Below are 23,008 nucleotides of genomic sequence, written 5' to 3'. Positions count from 1 at the left end.
GCCATTACTTTTGAATTCGTTCGGATTGTTAATAATAAATTTCATAAGAGAATATATATACTGTGAGGCTACTGTGAAGATTTCTATCTCTTTAAATAAGTGTCTGCAGGATGATCTTGGATGAGCTCCAGCAATTATTATGATTACACGCTTTTGTGCAATGAACACTCTTTTACTCAATGATGAGTTACCCCAGAATATGATGCCAAATGAAAGCAGAGAATGAAAATAGGCGTGGTAAGCTAATTTACTCAGATGTATATCGCCAATATTTGCGATGACCCTTATAGCATAAGTAGCTGAACTCAAACGTTTCAGCAGATCCTCAGTGTGTTTTATCCAGTTCAACCCCTCATCAATGCATACACCTAGAAATTTTGAATATTCTACCTTAGCTACCCATTTCTGATCGAAGTCTATATTTATTAATGGGGTCATTCCACTTACTGTGTAGAACTGTATATACTGTCTTTTGTCAAAGTTTAATGAGAGCCCATATGCAGAGAACCACTTAACGATTATCTGAAAAACATTGTTTACAATTTCACCAGTAAATTCTTGTCTGTCAGGTATGATACCTATACTTGTATCATCGGCAACAAGTACCAGCTTTGCATCTTCTTGAGTATAGAATGGCAGGTCATTAATATATATTAAGAACAGCAAAGGACCAAAGACCGAACCTTGCAGCACCCCATTCTTGATTGTTCACCAGTTTGAGAAATCACCAGTTTTTTGTATATTATGTGAACTGTTTATTTCAGCTTTCTGCATTCTTTCCGTTAGGCATGATTTAAAGCATTTGAGCACTGTCCCATTCATACCACAGTACTTGAGCTTATCTAGAAGTATTCCATGATTTACACAATGAAAAGCCTTTGATAGATCACAAAAAATCCCAACAGATGACTTCCGGTTACTCAGAGCATCTAATATTTCATTAGTGAAAGTATATATAGCATTTATGTTGAAAAACCCTTCTAGAAACCAAACTGACATTTTGATAAAACTTTATTTTTACAAAGGTGTGAAGTGACTCTACAATACATTACTTTTTAAAGATTTTTGGGTAAGGCAGTCAGAAGAGAGATTGGGCGGTAGTTGTTGACATCAGACGTAACCCTTTTTTATGCAGTGGTATAACAATGGCATACTTCAGTCTATCTGCGAAAATACCCTGCTTCAGAGAGCTATTACATATGTGGCTAAGAATCCCACTTATTTCTTGGGAACAAGCTTTTATTATCCTGATGGAAATGCCATCAATCCCATGTGAGCTTTTATTCATGAGAGAGTTTATTACCTTCCTAATTTCAGATGGAGAGATGGGTAGAATTTCAATTGTATCAAATGGTGTGGGTAAGGCCTCTTCCATTAACTGCCTGGCTTCTTCTAATGAACATTTAGATCCTACTTTCTCTACAACATTTAAAAAATAATTATTTAAGTGTTTTCGACTTCCAGCTTGTTGTTTATCAAGTTTCCATTCGCTTTGATGGTGATGCTGTCATCTGTACCTTGGTTGTCCTGTCTCCCTTGTAATAATATTCCAAATTGTTTTGATTTTGTTATCAGAGGTATTAATGTCAGACATGATGCTGTTATCTTCTTTATACCTACGTTTTTCGTTCCTACATAAGTGATTGCCCCTTTTAGAGATGTCTGTTCCCCTTCAACGGTACTGCTTACTGAGCTGTTCCTTATTGCTGTATCTACATCCTTAGAGAACTTCAAGCGCATCTAGTCATTCCTTAGTACTTCCTTATCCGACTCCTTTGCATATTGATTCTTCCTGACTAATCTCTTAAATTTCAGCCTGCTCTAGATCACTACTGCATTATGGCCAGAGTCTATATCTGTTCCCGGGTACGCCTTACAATCCAGTATCTCAATTCGCAATCTCTGTATACCCATTATGTAATTTAATAGAAATCTTCCCACATCACCCAGCCTTTACGAAGTGTACCTCCTCTTGTGATTCTTGAAGAGTGTATTCGCTATTACTACCTGAAATTTATTACAGAACTCAGTTAGTGGTGCTCCTCTCTCATTCCTTGTTCCAAGCCTATACTCTCCTCTCAATTTTTCATCTAGTCCTTCCCCTAAAACTATATCCTAGTCGCCCATGATTATTGGACTGTCATCTCCCAATAAGTACTGTATTACCCTTACAATATCCTCGTATACTTACTCTACCTCTTTATCTTTAGCTTGCGACTTCGGCGGCATGTATGCCTTAACTATCGCTGTCGGTGTTGGTTCGCTGTCGATTCTGGTAAGAACTGTCCTATCACTGAACTGTTCACAGTAACACACTTTCCGGCCTACCTTCCTATTCATAACGAATCGTACACCACTTATACCATTTTCTGCTGCTGTTGATATTACTCTATACTCTTCTGACCAGAAACCCTTGTCTTCTTTCCATTTCACTTCACTGGCTCCTACTATATCTAGATTGAGCATTTGCATTTTGCTTTTCATATTTTGTAGCTTCCCTACCACGTTCAAGGTTCTAACATTCCTCGCTTCGACTCATAGAACGTTACCCTTTTGTTTGTTATTCAATCTTTTTCTGATTGTGGTCTCCGCCTTGGCAATCTCCTCCCAGAGATCCAAATGGGGAACTATTCCGGAATCTTCCGCTAATGGAGAGATTATCATGACGCTTTTTTCGTTAGAGGCCACATGTTCTGTGAATAAACGTAATGTCTCTTTAATGCTGTAGTTTCCATTGCCTTCTGCATCGCCGGCCGGTGTGACCGTGCGGTTAAAGGCGTTTCAGTCTGGAACCGCGTGACCGCTACGGTCGCAGGTTCGAAGCCTGGCTCGGGAATGGATGTGTGTGATGTTCTTAGGTTAGTTAGGTTTAATTAGTTCTAAGTTCTAGGCGACTGATGACCTCAGAAGTTAAGTCGCATAGTGCTCAGAGCCATTTGAACCATTTGAACCTTCTGCATCCTCATGCCGTTGATCACTGCTGATTCTTCCGCGTTTAGGGACAGTTTGCCCCGCTAATGCCAAGAGAGTGCACTGAATCTCTGTCCACTCCTCCGCACTCTTTTCAAAGCCCGTTGGCAGAATAATGGTGACTTCTTATGGCGAAAACTTCGGCTGCCCATACTGATTACTAACTGTTATTATTAATTATTTAAACCGTGGCGGGAAACATGAGACCGAGGACCTTTTGAGTACTAGTCAAACACGCTAGCCCTATGCCCCTCGGCCTATACTAAGGCACACATTTTCAACACCTGGTGGCGTTGACGTAGCGAATGCGGCGCTATTTATTGCCAAAGTATAAAATACGTATAATTCACAAAAAGAATCGAATACAATACCAACACGCAAAGAACGATTCTTGACATACAATATTCCGAATGGATCGTAGTATCAACAAGTGTCAAAGCGGCTACATTAAGCAACATTAACTAACCCAGTAATTATGTAAGTATTACACATGAACATTATGGGCGCCGCAGTGCTATCTGGCAACGCAAATCAGTGCTGCAAAGATGCAAAGATACATCAAAGGATGAGAAAACAGGAACCTCGTGATAGTTAAAAATGAAATTAAGTAATTAAATAATTTCAAAAAAAAATTTTATGTTACGTTGGTGCATACGCTCATAGTGTTTGTGTTTCACGTGTTGGTATTTCAGTTACTTTGGGTTTATTTATCGATTGTCGTTTTTTTGTTTGTAGTTCAGTATTGCTATTTAAGTTTCCATATTGTCATTTTGTCATTAGTAGACAACGAGAGGAACCGTGGATGCTAAAAAATGGAGTTCCAACATTTCCGACGTATTCTCCTGTTTGAGTTCAGAAGAGACGTGACAGAAGTGGAGGCAGCCAGACACCTTTGCGCCGTGTATGAGGATATGCCGTTGCTCGGAGAACGGCGAGAAAATGGCTGCTTCGTTTAAAGGAAAATCTTTCTCACAATAGTGACTCTGCTCTTTCAGGATGATTTCGGGCTTTGTTGAAAATCGTCCAAACGCATCAATCTACAATGATCCACGCCACTCTTCCCCATAACTGGCTAATGTGATGAACTGTGATCAATCCACCATAGTGCGACATTTGCATGCAAAGAGAAATGTTGAAAAATTGGGTGTATGGGTGCCTCATGCTGTAAGCCAAAATCAAAAAAATCAGGAGGTGGCCTTACGTAATATCATGCTCAAAAGTTTCTGAACTACCTGAAATGGGTTTCTCCTGATCTACATGCAGCCAACATGAAGTAACTCTGTCGCAGGTCGTGTAATCTCATTTCGGTACAGTCGCTTGACTATGAAAAATGGTTACCAAAAGTGACCACAAGGTAACACTGCACTGCACGGCGATAACTCCAGGTGTAAATCGATACCACGAAACTATAAATACAAGGGAATACTTTTGGCAGTCCTTAACGTTTGTAAACTCAAATTTAATGGAAAAAGTGATATTTGTAAACTGTTACCACCCTCATTAGTACCTGTTACAAACAATGACTGCAGCTGCAACACGCCAGTCAGACTTGAATTCTTGTTCTCTAAAAGATTTTCCAACCATCTGTTAACCGTCGTTAACTTGGCGAGTGCCTTTGTACATTATGATTAATTAACTAACCATTTAGACAAATCATAATAAACAGCGTCAAGCCCTCTATCGAAGCCTCATCGTCAACAAGCTATCAGTAGTAATTTTACTACTACATCTTCTTGATGGCAAGTTGCTCTATTTGCAGTTGGCAAACCACGTATCGTGCTTGTTATCTAACGCAAAGTGACCTTAAAAATGTAAGTTATTCATATGTAGTGACACGCAGCCACAACACTAGTCGACATTGCTGACTAACCATAAAGAGACGTTATACAATACAGGTGAACCCAATATCAGCTAGCAAGTCTGAGCATTAAAATACGTGATGAAATTGTGTTTACTGTATCGGGACATCTGTCCAGAAACAGTTGTCCTTGTTAACTAACAACAAAATATTTTAGATATGGTTCCATCCCAAGTAACAAACTTGAAATGATGTAATGTAAGCGTTAGATGGCGATTCGAACCCAGCACCTAGTCCGATTGTTGTGTAATCTCAGACAAGTCCGAATATCGAATTTTCTCACCAGTAACGAGATGTCTCGAACTGCAGTGATGAGAAAATCACTTAATTTCTACCTGCCCGAAATTCCAGCCCGGTACCTGTCGCCGTAATGTCCACTAATTGACATTAAATAAAGGTTACTTTCGCCAGAAGGGAGATGTGCCCATGTTTGAACTTGAAGTGCATATTGAAAACAAATACTAACCTAGTATCACGAATCCAGACCACCGAACTCTTCATACGGCTGTGCCTTGATTTCGGCGTAACACGGGTACGCCACCCCGGATGAGAATTCTGACTTCGTGACGCCATGGAGTGGATTGCAGTCGATTCAGTACATTCAATTCTTGCTCAATCGAATCACCATTTACCAGCTCCCTCAGCTACCCAGAGCTTAGACTCTAGTTCATTTTGTAATCTCCGAAATAAAACCGCATAATTGTCATTTACACGAACTGCCAACACTGCGCGATGCGGAAGTTTCCACAGGAAGAGTAGCTTCCACTTAATATGTAGTCCATGACCAGCTCACTTACCTAACTACTAACAACTTACTAGACGAATACCAATCAGTTTCCCGTAAACACTATCATTTGCTTCTTACATTTGAGCAAAGCACTTGATACTGTCAACTTCGACCTCCTACCTGCCAAACTTAGCGGTCTATATTTCTCGCTCATACATGACGTCTCGTTGGCAATGCGTCCTGTCCGCGAGTATAAAATCACAATGGCGGTAGGTAGTGTCAGGCGTTCCCCAATGCTCAGTATTAGGTCCTATACTCGTCTCTCTGTATGTCAATGATGTGTCATCGGTTCTGACCTACTGCCAATATCACATGTATGCTGATGACCTTCAGTTGTATCTAAGTGCAAAACCAATAAATCTTAAGAAAGCTTTTGCAAATTTCAGCACTGACCTCGATGCACTATCAAAATGGACACAGAACATAGGACTAAAACTCAACCCATGTAAAACCGAAGCGGTACTTGTTGGTCAATCTAAGCTCACTAGCCCAAAACATTGGGAATCCGTACCATCTCCAATCCTAAATGGAACAAATATCAATTTTTCTCCCTCAGCAAAGAGTTTAGGAGTAATAATACATGAAAATCTAAATTGGACAGAGCACGTAACTGCAGTGTGCAAAAAAAGTATGAGCATCGCTTCATGCTCTACAAAAATACAAAAAAACTCTTCCCTTTCGATCTGAAAAAGAAATTAGTACAAACCTTTATACTCCTAATCATTGACTACAGCGATATTATCCTACAAGGTCTATCTCAGGAAAATTCGCGACGTCTGTAACTGGTCATGAATGCCTGCGTCCGATATATCTGTGACGTTCAACTTTTTGACATCAGGACATTTCACGAGGATATGCACAACTTTCCTAGCTGCGTACTGAAAACTGCAGAACAGATTGTATGTTACTGGGATTATTGTGCGTTAGTAACTAAGTATGAAAAAGTTGATATACCGCGTTCTTCTGGCTTTTGGGGCAAAATCCGAGGAATATTGGCTAAAAATTATCTTATGACGCACCATACTGAAAACAAATCATAGATCCGGTAGCAACCATGATTCAGATTGTTGTGTGAGTAGCCGTATTAGAAAATTTCATCTACAAGCCTATAGGAACAATCTGATTGAGACGAAATTCATCCAGATTTGTTTATTATTCACAAGGAAAATATAATTTCACTTAACAACACGACGAGCTGAGAGCTCTTCAGTGCATTAAACGAGCTGAGAACTTTGGGTATTCAAGATGGATGCATCCATTTGTATACTGCAATTAATGATAAGATATAACATTAGTTGTCTGTTCTCCATTTGATATGAGGCTTTTCTGTGAACTATTGTAATATTCACGGTGGGTGAGATATTCTAGCAAGACGAGCATTCGGTCCAAGGCTCGTAGATGAAATAAAAGCTGATAAACTGTACCTAAAGCTCCGACTGGTGAGAATGAATAGATCATAAACTAATTCAGTGGCCGTTCTGAACTCGCGCTGCCTCATTGAAGAGCAAACTTTGCTCTTGGATTGCTAGCATCTTCAAAAAATTCATCAGCTGTGGAAACGTATTCCTTCCTGCTGTGAGTGTGATTGGGACATGGCAACATTTTAGACTAAGTGTGGCAACCCTGTGATAGTCGAGATACTTCCTGGAGTAAAACAGAATTATCCTGCTAAATTCCTTTAGATATTGTCTATGTAGTTCAGTTAAATATTCTGAACGTTTGTCACTAATGGTGTGTCCTCTAACGATCAAATACATGAAAGGATATTCCAAACAGAACCTACAATTAATAACACAGGAGAATAACATTTCAACTTCTATGTGACAGTACAACGGGGGCTCGTCTAGCTGAATGTGGCAAATAAGTCACGTTAAAATCGTCCTACACGATACGACAAAGCAATTATTCGACTTCATTTCTTCCATAACACTCACCCCGTGGAGGGCACAGACGTTCGACCTTCCTGCCTTCTCGGATCCACAACAACCACAAATATAACCAACAATATAATTTTCCTGGTGAACTATTAGCGTGGTGGTAGATTTCAAATTTAGTATACCTCACATCATATGCATTGAAAATACTGGTTGCCACGCTGTTGTTACTACAAGGTATACACACTGTTTATAGAAGATATTTCAAGCTGAAGAAGAATCTACAATATTAAATAGTCTTTTATTTGTCAACGTGGGTGTACAAACGTCTGCTGTAGATCGTAGGTCCAAGGTACGATCCATCACCATCACCTGGGCTGACGGCGGGTAACGTCAAAAGTGGCTGTAAGCTGACGGAGGAAAAATTATTCGGATCAGGAGAGGCAGACACGAGATGTTCACGGAAATGTTTTAGCGAGATTTTGCTGTTACTGTCGAGTGGTACGATGAAGTAAATTACATCTGAGCTTTCAGAAGATTGATATTGTTAGCAGACCGACGAGTAGTAATTTACTACACTACCGAAGAATCGGTTTCAATAAGTCAGGTTTTCTTTTGCACTACGCGATGTTTACCTTGGGGATTAGCTTATCTGGAGGCATCACTTCCTGTGGAAACGTCCGCATACTAAAATGTTGACAGTTCGTGTAGACAGACATTATGTAATTCGATTTCGGTGATTACAGAATGAAGGTGAATGTAGGCAGTAGTTAGCCGAGGCCACTGATTAATGGCGATTCGACTGGGTGAGAATTGTATGCAGAATGAGATTTTTACTCTTCAGCCTAGTGTGCGCTGATTTGAAACTTCCTGGCAGATTAAAATTGTGCGTCGGACCGAGACTAAAACTTGTGACCCTTGCCTCTCGCCGGCAAGTGCTCTGCCAACTGAGCTACCCAATCACAACTGAAAACCACTCCTCACAACTGTATTTCCGTCAGTATCTTGTCTCATATCTTCCAAACTTCAGAGAAATGCTCCTGCGGAACTTGCGATACCAGCACTTCTGGAAGAAAGGCTATTGTAGAGACTTGGCTTACTTACCACCTGAGGGATGATTTCGGATTGAGATATTGACTCTGCAGTGGAGAATCCGCTGAAGTTTGAAGGTAGGAGACGAGGTACTGGCGGAAGTACAGCTGTGACGATAGGTCGTGAGTCGTGCTTAGGTAGCTCAGTTGGAAGAGCACTTGCCTTCGAAAGGTAAAGGTCCAGATTTGGAGTCTCGATCTGCCACACAGTTTTAACCTGCTAGGAAGTTTCAAGAATTGAATGTACTGGACTGGCTGTCCAGGGAGTCATGAAGCCAGAGCTCTCATCCGGTATTGAAACCAGTGCTAAGACGAAATCATGACACAGCCATATGTGGGGTACGGTGGTCTGCGGAATTGATACTAAGACAGTATCTGTTCGTAATAGGTACTGGAAGACCCCTAATTGCACCAAATGAAGAACATACTATTGCACTGTGGTTCCAGATTCACACTAAACATGACATCTCTTCGCTACCAATTACACGTTAGGTAGGCCAATGAAAGAGGCGTAAATTATTAATTTTCTCGTCACTGCAGCTTCAGACATCTCGCTGCTGGTGAGAAAATTCGATATCCGGCCTTTGTCTGTGCCTACATAACAATAGGACTGGGTACTGGTTTAGAATTGCCATCCAACAAAAATATTACGTCATTTCGAGTTTCTTACTTGGGAATGAAACCACATTTAACATTTTTCGTCGTTAATTAAAAAGGAAAACTGTTTCTGGATAGTTGTCCCGATCCAGTACAAACAACTACGTCATGTAGTTTAATGTTCAGTTCTGCTAACTTATATTGACTGAAAATGTATTATATAACGCTCCACTATGGTTAGTCATCAACGACGATTAATGTTGTGGTCGAGTCTCACAACATACGAATAACTCACATTTTTAATGTCACTCTGAGTGAGATAATGATTACAATAGGTGCTTTTCGAACTGCTTATAGAGCAAAGCGCCATCGTGGAGATAGTGAAACTACTAGTGGTAGGTTGTTCAAATGGTTCAATTGACTCTGAGCACTATGGGACTTAACATCTGAGATCATCAGTTCCCTAGAACTTAGAACTACTTAAAACTAACTAACCTAAGGAGATAACACATCCATGCTCGAGGCAGGATTAGAACCTGCGACCGTAGCGGTAGCGCGGTTCCAGACTGCAGCGCCTAGGACCGCTCGGCCACAACGGCCGGCGATAGGTTGTTGGCCGTGAGGTTTCCATAGAGTGCTTCACGCTGTTAACAGTGGTTATCCTTAGTGGTTAGTTCATTAACCACTTTATACAAAAGCACTAGCCAAGCGAACGTTTGTTAATAGACGGTTGTAAAATAAAGAATGATTGTTGTGTAAGAGTAACGGTCTTTATCTGTGTCAGGCACCGATGAGAGTGGTAACACTTTACAAGCGTGACTTCTTGTAATAAATTTGAATTTACAAGCTTTAAGGACTGTCTCAGGTATTCTCTGAATGTGTGGTACCGTGGTATAGCATCTAGTTATCGCCGTATAGAGCAGTTTTTTCTAGTGGTCTCTTGTGGTAGCCATTTTGTGTAGTAAAGCCACTGTACCTAAACGAGATTACAAGATCTGCAAGAAATTTACGTTCTGTGGGTTGCATGCAAATTAGAGGAAACCTAATTCAGGTTTTCCGGATACTTTTTAGCATGACAGACCTCTGCTTGCTCATCATCAGTTGCCTCGTGAACATTATCGACCACTCTGACCCTGTATCGTTACTGGTGACGAGAAATGGTGTCTTTATGCTATCATAAGGAACATTCAGGATTGGCTGTGCCCGAACAGAGCAGCAGTTCCCCATACAAAATCCTGCACGCATCCAGAAGCGATAATGTTACGCGTCTGATGGAATAGCGACGTTTTTGTGTTCTATGAAATGCTTCCCCAAGTGTAACCATCACTGCTGACATTTATGGTCAAAATCCGAGATGTCTTACAGACGCATCCCCACGACCAGATAGACTGCGTGAAGTGATGCTACACCACGATAAAGCTAACCCGCGTCTCACTAGACTAACAAAAACTACTATACAGAAAACAACGTGTGTTAAATCTAATGGGACTTAACTGCTAAGGTTATCAGTCCCCAAGCTTACACACTACTTTACCTAAAGCATCCTAAGGTCAAACACACGCACCTATGCCTGAGGGAGGACTCGAACCTCCGCCGGGATCAGCCGCACAGTCTCACTATACAGAAGTTCGGTTAGAAAGTCTTTGCGCACACACCTTATGCACCTGATATTAGGCCCATAGATTTTTACCTTTTCCCCTCTCTGTCAATGAACCTACAAGGAATTTCCTTTTCCGGATCATAAAGCGCTTCTAACATGGCTCGCCGAACTCTTCGCCTCAAAACTACGTGATTTCTACAGTCACCGAATCGAAAAGTTACCCCTGCTTTGGGAGACTGTTGCAAATAGTACAGGAGAGTAAAGTCTCTGTTACTTCTATCTTTCGTGTGTCTTAAACTTATGGAAAAGCACTACGAATTTATGCAGCAACCTAATAGGTCTCCTTAGAGGAGAAGAAGAATGAATAATCTAATCGCAGAACTTACAGAAAGATAGGATGGAATAAAATTTAATTATTTCAGACTTGTACATAGAATTCTATAGCACGTCTCATTTACTTACAGCCCCCTCATTTACTTCTTCCACCATGAAAATTTTCCTGACATGTTACTGTAAACGCACATTTCTTGTTTATCTCTGTATCTCCAAATTGGATTTTAAAGCCATAACTTTGCTCCTTTACTTACCCACTTATGAGTTAATGCATTAATTATTGTGTGAAACTACTAACTCGCTAACTAAAATTAGCTATATACTAATTTACAGAAATTCATCGAAATAAGATAAATATATCAGATACTTTGTGGTATTCAGTATTCCGCACTTTCTTCAAAATTTTAGTCAAAGCCATCTGTGCAACATAGCAGACATCATATTATTTTTTTACTAATTAACACTGATTGATTTGTTATTATCTACTATATACAGGGCTGGAGGTTATATTATCCATCCAATATATCTCTATATTATTTCATAGGACCATTTTGTGGCCAAGATTTTCACTAGGATATGTTCATTTCAAGTTCATAGCATAGACATTCTATAGTTTTAGTACAGAACAGCCCAGTCCTAGTGGTTTGGATGACTCAGGTCTCCTTAATTATAACAACATTACTAACACGAATAGCTTATGGTGAAATTTGTTTAGTGTTGATTTTACAGCTTCCTTTCATGAACTTGACGTTTAACTTATTCACTAAGAAAATATACCCGAGTTAAATCCTGCGATTGCCCATCATAAATTAAACGGTTTCCGCAGTATTTAGTTCTTTCTTCTTTCTGTTATGACGTCAAAACCTCACTTTAATCTATAGAATGCCAATAGAATGTTTTCGCACCTATATTGTAAATAAATAGTGCTTGAGATATTATAGTCGAAGCTTCAGGCTAAAGTACACATAAGTATTCTGTTGATTATCACAGTTAAATTTCTATTTTAATTGATGTTTCCCGCTGCATTACTCATCCATTCGTATCTCTGAGAACATTGCTCTTTATCCTTTATGTAACGTAGATAATGTAAATAAGGTGAATGGATAATCACACGATAACACCTCGAAAAGAACCATTGGCTCATCGTGTAAATACACTAATACTGTAGAAAACATAAAGAGAGGGGCGTGCCGGCTGGGGACGACGAATATCAGTTAACAGGATAACACTCAGAAACGTAAACACTGATTAATTTGCAAACATTATACACACAGTTCAATAGAAAAGGAAGGGGATCTTGGGGAGGTAGAGTGGGAGATGAAGTAAAATGGAAATAAAAGGAAAAGGAGGAAGGCGAAATATAGATACAAGAAAGAGAGAAATATACTAAAATATGTGTCTAACAAGTAGCCAAAGATGCGAAAAGTACCATCTGCGGCTAGAGTTGATTTGCTCATGTAGGAACCTCTGCGGATTGTCCATACGATGCTTGTAAATTTCAAGCGCCTCGAGTGTATCTAAGTTTATACTTTTCGTTTCCAAGTGTAGGATGGTCATTGTATTTCCAATTGAATCTAGAGATACCTGTCGCTAGACAGATGACATCCATGGGCATTAGTGTTCTTCTAACCATGTTCCCCAAACCTGGTCGTGAAATTGTTACCAGTCCGTCCTACATAAATGCGATCACATGATTGGCACATAATTTTTTAAAACCCTGATTTCAGGAATTTCTTAAGTTTTCGGTATACTGAAGTACGTAAGACAAGAGTTAAGCTTCTTCAGTGCTCGGAAGCCGATCTGTACTTCGGTTTTTCTAAAAGTGCTAGTCACTTAATCTCAGACTGACATGAGAACAAAACTGAAGCATATTTGAGATTATTATTAACTGAAATAGATTGGATTCTGTTCACTGAAAACACCCCCCACGTTTGCTACATATAAAATTTTCTGTTTATCCATTGTTCACTCACGCCTATTAGTACAATAATATCAGTTTCCCTTTCTATGCAAACACCATCAAGGTTCAACTTTGTTAGCCTGTAGAACATCGTATAAAGATATGCTCGTTTATGGGTGCGTGGGTGGAAGTATCAAAATCAGTAATTGTGTCTGTAGTGGTTAGTTTACGGAATGTATCCTAAATTAAAATCTCCAACTTCCCTTTTAACCTTTTGATCAAGAGAGATGAGACATCAATCATTATCCAGCTCCACGTTAAACAGAATATTTGTATTATATTTGTTTCTATCTGACTGAATGTGTTCACCATATTCATCCTGTTCGTTACATCGAAATGAGACAGATACATCTACATACCTACGATAGATAAGAACATTGTCAAAAATGGATGTATTGTCCTTAAAAAAATTTTCTCTACGTCAGTTATAAAAATATCAGCTTAAATTGAAACTATCTCAAGGCCGTCCGTCTGATAATGATTTTTGTTATTAAACGTGAAGTAATTAAAACATAAGGATAAGCGTATTATTTCAAGTAGTTCAACATTTCTCAGATAATCAATATCATGTGTCGTAAGAGATTCGTCCGTATAATTTGTAATGTGTTGTCGATCGTGGCGTTTGTATAACGGTTGGTTTTGTCTAGAGAGGCAATGATATCCTCCTGAGGAACGATGGTGACGCTGAAAAGTATTGCCATTTAGTAAATTGTTTTACAGTCCACGTTCAGGTGAAAGTAATCGTAGCATTAGTTTAGCATAGCACAATCTTTTGAGCAAGTAATTATCTCCCTGTCAACCATTCGCCATCGAGACATTAGGATAATTCAATTTATATACCGGTACGAGTAATTTAATCTCTAAAACGGAGCGTGTGTCATTGTAATCTCCTTTTTTCACGTAATACGAGGCGATGAGAAAATAGCAGTTTTGTACAAACTTTATCGCATCGCTAATATATCTTTGAAGTAGGTATTTACTAACTTCAACAATGTTGTTAGATTGAAAAAATTCTACAACTCTATAAATACAATCCACATCTGGAATAAGTATTAGAGAATTACCCATAATCAGCTTGTATGACAACGATAGACTATTGCTGAAGGAGAATTTGAAAAATTAATTGATTGTAAAGTTCTGTGAAGAGCGTAATGAGTAGTGAATTCAATACTGGCATTGCAACGGTTTGGAAATTCTCCACATTTCACAACGCCTTTCACTTCTGTTATCTTCCTTTTAATAATTCATAAATCCACATTTCCCGAAAGATGAAACTTTACTCCTTTGTCCAAAAGCTTCTCTTCGTCAGTTGAAATTGCCCATTCCGACAAATTAACTAACCGCAAAAGAGTATTTCTCAGCAGAACAGGCGTTGCCTGTCTTAACTAGCGTACGTTGCGTGCCAAGCGCACGTATTTTACGGAAACGCCTTCTACTTATGACACATCTTTCCCAATATAAGAAGCCGCTAATAAGATCACGTAACTAAACAAAAAGACGTTCTGAAAGAACATAAGATAACCATTTACAAATTTCAGTATCTGTACTATCCACAAACTGCTTGGCCCTGTATGCCATTTTCGTTTTACTTTTCCTGAACATAGGTCCACACTAGTCTTAATCGTGGACTCAATGAAGCATTAATTAACTTCAACCTACCAGGTTTAGGGATCACATAAAGGTTCAATGTTTCTGCTGAAGATGATCGACGTTTGATTAACCGTTACTTTCCTTTTGAAAATGTAGGATTGCCCGTCACAGCCTAAAGTAGCATAGCTGCAGTATTAAGTCACGAAGGAAGTATGACACCAAGGTGACAAAAGGGTGCAGACTACAGTACGCTGCATACGTAGCTGAGGAAAAAGACATTGACTGGATGCAATCTTGGTTTATCATTCCAATATTTCACTTTTCGGACACTGCCATCATAAGACCCGCCAAGAATTCCTTCCCTGCGCTAATCTCTTCATCTCAGAGTAGGACTTGCATTCTGCCTCCTCTGTTATTTCTCGTGTGTATTCATATCTCTGCCTTCCCTTACAGTTCTAACTCTCTACATCTCCCTCTAATACAGTGCAGTTTATTCCCTGATGTGTCGTGTCATCCTACCCCATGTTCTTCTTGTCAGTATTTTCCATATGTTCCTTATTTCGCCAATTATGTGGGGAGCTTCCGTTGTTTTTTTTTTTTTTTATCAGCAGACCTAATGTTCAACATACTTCTGTAGCAACGCATTTGAAACCCTTCGATTCTCTTCTCTTCCAGTTTCTCCACTGTTTACGATTCACGAAAGTACAATTCCGTGCTCCAAATGTAAATTCTCAGGAAACTGGACAAATAAAGGCTTTCGCTTGATACCAGTACAGTTCTCTTCGGCAGTTGTGCAAGTCTGCTTTCTATGTCCTCGTTGATCCGTGGGATTTTCAATTACCAGTTAGCGTAGGCCCTTCATCTATATCTTAGAACCCAATTTTTTACCGGTTTACTCAACCCACATTCTGTACTCACTACAGTGTTCATTCTATTCAATAGATCCAGTAATTATTCTTCATTTTTACTCAGATTAGCAACATCATCACTGAATCTTATCACTGATATCAATTAACCCTGAATTTTAATTCCACTCTGGAACCTTTCTTTATTTATGTCACTGCAGTTTCAATGTATAGACTGACCACTAGGGGTGAAAGACTGCTCTCTAGTGCCTTTACCTTTCCGAAAGCCAAACTGATCGTGGGGAAGTAGACATAAGATTCTATTTCCCCTTTTTCTGTATGCAATTCTCGTCAGCAGTTTAGATTCATGAGCTGTTTACCAACATCGTCGGTGTATCTTATCATTTATATCCATTAATCCTTAATTTTAATCATACTCTTGCACCTTTCTTTACTTCCATCATTGCTACTTCGATGTATAGATTGAACAGTACGGGCGAAAGAGTGCATTACTATCTTAGACACTGCTCTCTGGTGCCTTTATCTTTTCTAAAGCCAAACTGACCGTCATATAGCAAATACAATATTTTGTTTTCCCTTTTCCTCTATATAATTCTTTCAGCACCTTGGAAGAGTGAGCTGTTTAGCTGATTCCGCGATAATTCTCGCACTTTTCTGCCATTATTATCTTCAGACTTGCGTCGACGATTTATCTCCTTTCTTCTGCTTTCTGCACACCAACTTTAGTAGCCGTTTGGTTATCACTTCCCACAATGATTTTAGAATTTCCAGTACAACGTGACCTTTCCCTTCTGCCTTGTATGCTCTCAAGTCTTCTACAGCTCTTTTAAATACTTTCTCCAATACTGGATGCGCTATGTCTTCCATATCGACTCCAATTACTTTTTGTAACGTCATTAGAAAATTATACAAGTCATCCCCGTCATAGAGGCCTTCAATGTACTCTTTCCACCTATCTGCTGTCTATTTTTCGTTTAACAGTAGATTTCATATAGCCCTCTTAATGTTTTTTGAATGAAAACATTGCCCAAGTAAGCTGTATTATTTTTTTATTATCTGTGCGGGTGGTCAGTTTCGACCTTCGGTCATTTTCAAGCACGTATCTTCAGTTTCCAGCTTCATTTTACACTACAATATGTCGTTAGTAGTTGTTGACAGGAATAATCTTCTTTCTGTGCTTATATGGTACACAAGCAATATTCTATTGTACATGGTTACGTCTGTTAGCCGACACAAATAATATGTTGTTTTTGTGCTACATACTCACAAAAGCAAGATGTATTCCTGTCGAAATGTCCGAGCGATATAGCTATATATTATAATGTGAAATGAAGCTGGAAACTTAAGATACGTGCTTGAAAACGACCTAAAGTCGAACTTTGACTGTCACATAGATAATACAAAAATAATACAGCCTACCTGAATCGTGGTTTCATTGACAAAACACTTTGAACTTTCAAACAACTTACAGGAATTCAGCCAGGTAATATTTACAGCGACCGCCAATATTTCGGCGGGAGTACATCCCGCCATGTTCAAAGCACAAACTGCGAAGGACAGGCGATGTACAGGCAAATTTAAAACTTCGGTTCTTGCAGTAATTCAGGAAAGATAACACACACACATACTGAACACTAGTGCCACCAAAGATGACCAAACTGAGAGGTATCGATTGTGAAAGACTACGAACTAGCAAGTGAGATAACATTGACTCTGTCCCACTGCTTTTGACCAGGGAGAGGGTAGGATTCCAAGCAGATCTTAAACGATAACCTCCATCCCTGTTTACAGGGTTATTCACTAATTTAATCTCAACAACTTCCTTAATAACGCGGTTGCAACAGCTGGACGTGCATTCCAATGTCTCGGTATTGTTATATAACATAGGGTGACTGGTATGCAAACAATGTTCGGCAATAGCAGACCTACTTGGCTGCTGTAATAAGAGCGCTTTTGGGTTCTGTTAAGGATGATCTTGGTTTGCGTAAGGTATTCCTTGTAGCTGTGGCATGCTATATATTGGTCAGACTATCGGGACCGTGGAAGACCGAGACCGATGTACTGAGCATAAATGTTACCTCGCTTGCTAGTTCGTAGTCTTTCACTATCGATGCCTCTGACTTTGGTAATCTTTGGTGGCCCTTGTGTTCAGTGTGTGTGCGTTATGTTTCCTGAATTACTCCAAGAACCGAGGTTTTAAATTTTCCTGTATGTCGCCTCTTCGTTGCAGTTTGTGCCTAGAAAATGGCCGGTGTATTCCCGCCGAAATGTATGCGGTCGCTGTAAATATTACCTCGCTGTATTCCCGTAAGTTGTTTGAAAATTGTATATCCCAGGAGGAACTCAGGCTTCACTTTGAAGCTTTAGACCCCCACAAAAATAGAACTTTAAGACTCTTAATGTTACCACCATCCCTTGCAATTTCACAGAAGGCTATTTTGGCCTTTCTAAACACAGAGACAGCCTGCTCGACGGTCACTTCTTTCTCAATTTCTTCGAGTCTTTCTTGTAGCTGTTTCCCATCGTCAGTCCTGCACTCCCTACTTATTTCGTTCCTAAGGGATTTATCATGTTGTATCCCTGTCTTTTCCTGAACATTGGTATTTCCAATGTTTATTCCCAATTACCTTTCTCGTACCTATGGCTGACTGTTGAGCATCTGTGACTGACCTGATCTGTGAGAAATGAACTTCCTGTTCTGATATTCCTTATCACAATATCTCCATCCTTAGCCAAATACAAACGCGTCTCATCGTTCCTCAGCACTTCAGTATCCCACCTTCTTTTCCAGACGAATCTCTTAAAATTCACTCTTCATATTTACTAAATTGTGATCTGATTCTGTATCTTCTCCTGGATGCGCCTTACAGTCCACTATCTGATTTCGGAACCTCTGTCTGACCATGACGTAATCTAACTGAAATCGTCCCTTATCTCCCGCCATGTTGTTGATATTACCCTACGTTCGTCTGACCAGAAATCCTTGTCTTCTTTCCGCTGGCCCCACGATACCTACACAGAGTCTTTTCATTTCCTGTTTAAGATTTTCTAGCTTTACTACTACGTTCAATCTTCTGACATTCCACGCTCCAAGTTGTGAAATGTTATATTATGTCAACAGCACAGTTCTGAAAAGAACTTATTTAGTAATTCAAAAAGCTAGTTCTGCGCAATGCATTTTCACCTTCAGCCACTACGACCACCAAAAACTGTACAACACATTATTTCACACTATTAGCTGGCCTCAGGAGCATTGCTACCTTCAAAATTTGAGTCAGCGTCCCTCTGTCATAAGTGAGATGTTGAGCTCAGAAGGAGAGTTCGGTATACTGCGCAGCTTTGAACGCAAGATTTTTCGGAGAAGAAGGAGAAGTTCGATAGTGGCAAACTGATGCCTCTGCACTCCGCAGGATATACGCTTGCCTTACCAGACATTCGTCTCGAACAACGCATGCTGCTCTACAGTGATGCGAGCGTGGGATCAAGGGCTTCAGGAGGGACATAGGTGGCGACGAGCGTATACTACGCTACATAAGGTGATCATTATACAGGATGACTGTTCATTTACCCACACTGTAGTAATGAATCATGTATCCACCATAGCTTTGATTTGATGGAGTTACACTGGCCGTAAATACTTACTAACATGGAATATTTGAGCCTATCATACCCCACAGAGTTTTCGTGGACCTTCTCGTTCTTACGCAGTATTTGGGCAGGAGATCCAGGGTGGGTCTCTCAAGTTTACCTATGACTTTCCACATTATTACAACATAAATAACAATTCATAGGTATTCTTTCAGGAGGAAGGACAAATCAAGGAGTTTTCATTGGTGAAAGATAACGTTATCTAAAAGAGAATCGTAATTTTCAGCTGAAAGACATTCACTGATTTATAGCAAACCTGGGTGGCTATCTGACTGATTGTTTTTGTTTTTGTGTGTCCATCCTTTGTACTGGAGGTCTTGGCGACGACTGCTGTTCACTATTGTAAAAAAAATGAAACGCCTACATCCGTCCTTATGATCTCATTTATTGTCTAGCTACCAGTCTCAGCGCTTCAATGCGCCATCTCCAAGCCATAGTTGATGCTGAAGGGGTTATCACGATCTATATATATGCTGCATCAATTGCCAACATAACTAGTTTACGCAGACTAACTGCGATGTCTTCCAGCCGACCCTGGACTCAATGATTCAGAGACTTTAACGAAAGATTCTGTCATGTGAAGGTACACTCATGCTCAGAAAAATCAGAACACTTTGAAAGACTGGAGATAGGATGTTCATATTCACACGAAATGTATATTAGTATGTTCTGCATAAATACTTACTATTTCAGTAACCTCGGTTTAACAGGTGTCCTGTTGCTTAGTGGGCACTGGGTTCGCCATAGACCCTGATAACTTGTTCTGTGTGTGATGGCATTGAAGCCTATAAGACGTGAATGGTGTCCTGTGGCATAGCCTTCCACGCTGCATTCATTTTCTCCCACAGTTCATCTGTGGTGTTTGGCACTGGGGTCAAGGCGCTGCACCCGTTGTTTCCCAATATCCCACACATTTCCGATTTGCGATTTGGCGGACTAGGACAAAAACCTGACACAGTCGTGACACGAATAATGCACGTGTTCGTGCAGCAACATGTGGTCGTGGATTATCTTGCTGAAAACGGGTCTGGGGTGTTGCACAGTGTAGGTATGGCTAGGTGCCGCAGGATCTCATTCACGCAGGTCACATTGGTCACAGTGCCCTGGATATGCACCATCTGTGATTTGTAACTGAATCCAATAGCACCCCACACTATAAGGTCTTGAGTTGGCGCTATATATCTTGTGGGGATGCTGTTACTGTGATATCGCTCCCCGTAACTGCGGCAAACTTAAGTGCGGCCATCATTTTCAAACAGAACCAGGATTTGTCCGAAAATACTATCCGATGCCATTCCTGCCCCCAGTGACGTCATTTCATATACCATTGCCGTCTAACATGCTTCTACACGTTTCTCAAAGGTAGGTGGAGAAGTGGACGATGAGCATGTAGCCCATGCTGTAATAAACAGCAATGGACTGTGACCCCTTATAGTGTGCGATGTGTTACACTTTTCCACTGTTGCGCCAGACCCGAGGTGGAGACAGGTTTGTCCAGCAATGCCATTCGGATGAGGTGACGATCTTCTCGTAGGGTGGTCTGGGTGGTGCGACCTGACCCAACTTCGTCCTGTTCTACGACCTTACATGAACCATTCTGCACACACCTGTTGCACTTCCAAAACACTTCATCCAGCACGAGCAGGAATTTCCCGGATAGATGCATCACATTCTCTCATGCCAGAAGTGCGCCCTCTTCAAACTCATTGATTAGACAGTATGGTTCGTAAATACGTCTCCGAAGCTTACTGCACGTCTGCTCAAGTCACACTGGTTCATTACCTTCGGTTTATAGAGACAACGGAGGATCATTTTACTGGTAGATGGAGTTGCGCCGCGGTATCGGTACTGACCTTTAACCCGCGGGCCGACATGGTTCAAATGCCAGTCATTTCTGCAGAACATACTAATGTATATGCCCTGTGAATTTGAATGTCCTGTCTCTAGTCCTTCAATGTGATCTGGTTTATCTGAAAATGAGTGTATAAGTTTAGTGTGTCCCCCTGATAGTGGAGCAACTACGACGGACACGAACAGTAGACAGAAACACAACAGTGCAACATGACGCCGTTTAAGCACTGGAAAACAACAACAACCTATGAAAAGCTGTACCATACTGCACGACTGCATACCGACTAAACCGCTTACTAAAATAGTGAAGTACCCCAAATGGGACTAGATAACGAAATTAACCTTCTCTGATTGAACGGGAATGTGATTATTCAGTGATTACAAAATCGAATCAAATTTGCGAAGAACTTGTCTGTATGAGCCCACTTATCGGTATGTCGTCACACCCCATCTGGCCTGGCTACGTTCACTGATTCCATTGGAAATACTGTCAGAAAGCCGTTATAACCTCTCCTGAGGGAAAATGGCCCACATCTGTTGCAACTGGTCCTCGATATGCAGGATATTACGGTAGGACGGAATTGACGTCTGAACACATATGTTCTATCGGGAACTCATCTGGAGATATTACTGGCCATATGCGTACCTCAGCATCAAGCAGATAGCCCATAGAGGCAAGAACTATCTGTGCACGAGCATTGTCCTGCTGAAAAAGGGAACCACGATACTGTCGCATGAGACGTAATATGTAGGACATTGGATGATCATGATCGTGACGTACAGTTTTGCCGACAGTATTCTCTTAGTCATTCGCAGTCTCGATCTGAAGTAATATTCGATGGCGCTTCGCACCATGACGCTGTGAGTCACAGCGCTAAGCGTGTCCAGGGGAATTGGGCGTATCCCCAGATCGCTGCCACACTCGCCGATGATACCCACCTGGGATACTGCAGAACAGCGATTCATCGCTTAATACAAAGCTTACTGGTCACGTCACTACTCTAAACACAGCTGTTCCCTTCTGGTTGTCAGATGTGGTTGAAGGAACCTTGCTGACGAATATGCCTGCCCTTACTTACCCACTCAGTCCGACATCGGGACGCTGTTGCATCCGAGTTGCCCAAAAAAGCTAGAGGTCGCATGATTCAACCAACTAGCCAAACGGAGAGCGACAGTGAGACAAGTTTCAAACTCTGTCAGGTACTGATAACGCTGTCTCAAACGAGTATCAATTATCTCTTCGTTCTTCACAGTGATCACTCAATATCTGAGGCTGTTCACTTTTGTTATTCAGGTTGAATCACCTGAAGCTTGTACCACATATATTTCGTAAATCGAAAGTGCTACTGATTTGCGAGTTTCACACAATGGATTGGAAGTCAGGGACTGGTACTCTTAGCCAGTCAACAGATTGCAATAATATTTAGATAGTGTATATTTTATGCAAACAAACACTTTATTTAAATGGAACGATGCCTATTGACATTAGCAGACTAAAAGTAGGGTAAATTAGATTGTCTTTGTTGCAGGATTCTAGGGCGAGACGCATTTTGAAAAGTTGGCATACCGATACTTGCACAATAGCTGTGGTAGCATACAGTAAAGAACAACACAATTGCGTACACTCTTTATGTATATTTAGGCCAGTAACGAGACAACTGACCATCACAAGTTGTGTTCAGAATTACCACTGGCAGAGGCAGTACACACTTCCAGTCTGGTATGGAACGACTGCTTCACAATTGCTACCATTTCAGCAGAGATGTCCGAGCAGGCTGCAGTAATACGTCGTTGCATATCATCGGCTATAGTTGATATGTCCTTTTAGAGATCGCCTATCAGATTTCCCCACAGAAAAAACATCTAAAGGTGTCAAATTTGGGGAACGGCTCCAAGGTACAGGTCCTCTGCATGGAATCGAAACGATATGGGAACAATTCACGAAGACATGCTGCAGTACTTCGTTCACTATGGACTGGGAAG

At 40.5% G+C, this 23,008-nt stretch overlaps 1 protein-coding gene across 1 annotated transcript in view; it reads left to right on the top strand.

Annotated features, from left to right (window-relative positions):
- The window catches only part of LOC126188760 (roundabout homolog 3-like), a 310,858-nt gene that overhangs the window by 78,218 nt on the left and 209,632 nt on the right, over positions 1 to 23,008 (top strand). The window lies entirely within an intron of this gene.

The sequence above is a fragment of the Schistocerca cancellata genome, chromosome 5, assembly GCF_023864275.1.
Source record: "Schistocerca cancellata isolate TAMUIC-IGC-003103 chromosome 5, iqSchCanc2.1, whole genome shotgun sequence".
Classification (NCBI taxonomy): domain Eukaryota; kingdom Metazoa; phylum Arthropoda; class Insecta; order Orthoptera; family Acrididae; genus Schistocerca; species Schistocerca cancellata.
This window is presented reverse-complemented; position numbering and strand designations above follow the sequence as displayed.